This window comes from Brachyistius frenatus, unplaced genomic scaffold (genome assembly GCF_029030835.1).
Source record: "Brachyistius frenatus isolate BFR_SWC_R1_liver_20210118 unplaced genomic scaffold, ASM2903083v1 Contig_698, whole genome shotgun sequence".
In the NCBI taxonomy this organism is placed as follows: Eukaryota; Metazoa; Chordata; class Actinopteri; family Embiotocidae; genus Brachyistius; species Brachyistius frenatus.
The window spans coordinates 9213-10528 of NW_027211297.1; positions in this window are offsets into that span (position 1 = coordinate 9213).

The following is a 1316-nucleotide window of genomic DNA, read 5'->3' on the forward strand; positions in this document are numbered from 1 at the left end:
GCAGCACTGCATTAAAAACACACTATTCTGGAGTGGAAATCACTGCATGGGCTCAGGAACACTTGTGAAAACCATCATCTGTGAACACAGTTCATCGCTGCGTCCACAAATGATGTTAAAACTCTCCAAAGAAGAAACCAGATAGAAACATGATCCAGAAACACCGCCGCCTTCTCTGGACCGAGATCATTGAAGATGGACTGAGGTGAAGTGGACAACTGTCCTGAGGTCTGATGGATCACAATCTGAGATTCTGTTTGGAAATCATGGACGCTGCATCCTCCAGGTTAAAGAGGAGAGGGACCATCCAGCTTGTTATCAGCTCAGTTCTAAAGCCAGCATGTGTGATGGTACAGGGATGCATTAGTGCACATGGCATGGGTAGCTTGAACATCTGGAAGGAAGCATTAATGCTGAATGATATATTCAGGTTTTGGAGCAACATGTGCTGCCATCCAGACAACGTCTCTTTCAGGGAAGGTCTTGTTTATTTCAGCAGAACAACGTCCAACCACATTCTGCACGTATTCCACCAGCATGGTTCTCTAGTAGAAGAGTCCGCTGATAAACTGGCCTCCTGCAGTCCAGACCTGTCAATCATTGAAAACATCTGGAGCATCAGGACATGAACAATACAACAAAGGAGAACCTGAACTGTTGAGTAGCTGAAATCCTCTATCAGGCCAGAATGGGACCACATTTCACTTTCAAAACTCCAGAAACTGGTCTCCTCAGTTCCCAAAGGTTTCCAGAGTGTTGTTAAAAGAAGAGTTGATGCAGCTCAGTGGTGAACATGATCCTGGAACAACTTTATAGAGACGTGTTGCTGAATGAGAAGATATCTTTATAAAACAATAAAATGTCTGTTTCAACATTTGATTTGTTGTCTTTGATCTATTTTATATTAAATATAGGTTTGCATGATTTAGAAATCATTCTGTTTTTATATACATTTAACACGTCACAACTTTTTTGGAAACGGTTGTAAATGTCAAAGTGAATAATGTACATGTAAATGTAAACACATATTTGTTCGTGTTTTCTTGACCTTTATTATATTATTACTTCTGCTTGCATTTGTTGTTGTGTGAAGCACTTCGTTGTACTTGTGTCGACAGTTCTTCTGCATTGAGTTTATGATTAGTATTAATATTGCTCCGTCCAGTTTCAGTCCCTTGCCTGTTTCAACCCTGTAACCCTCCCTCAGCAATTCATCATTCAGCCAGCTGGTATTGAGTGAAATGTCAATCCAATGATTCTCTGTTACCTTCGCTGCTCATTTTCAGGGACTCTTGAAAAGTGGATGTTTGTCAGAC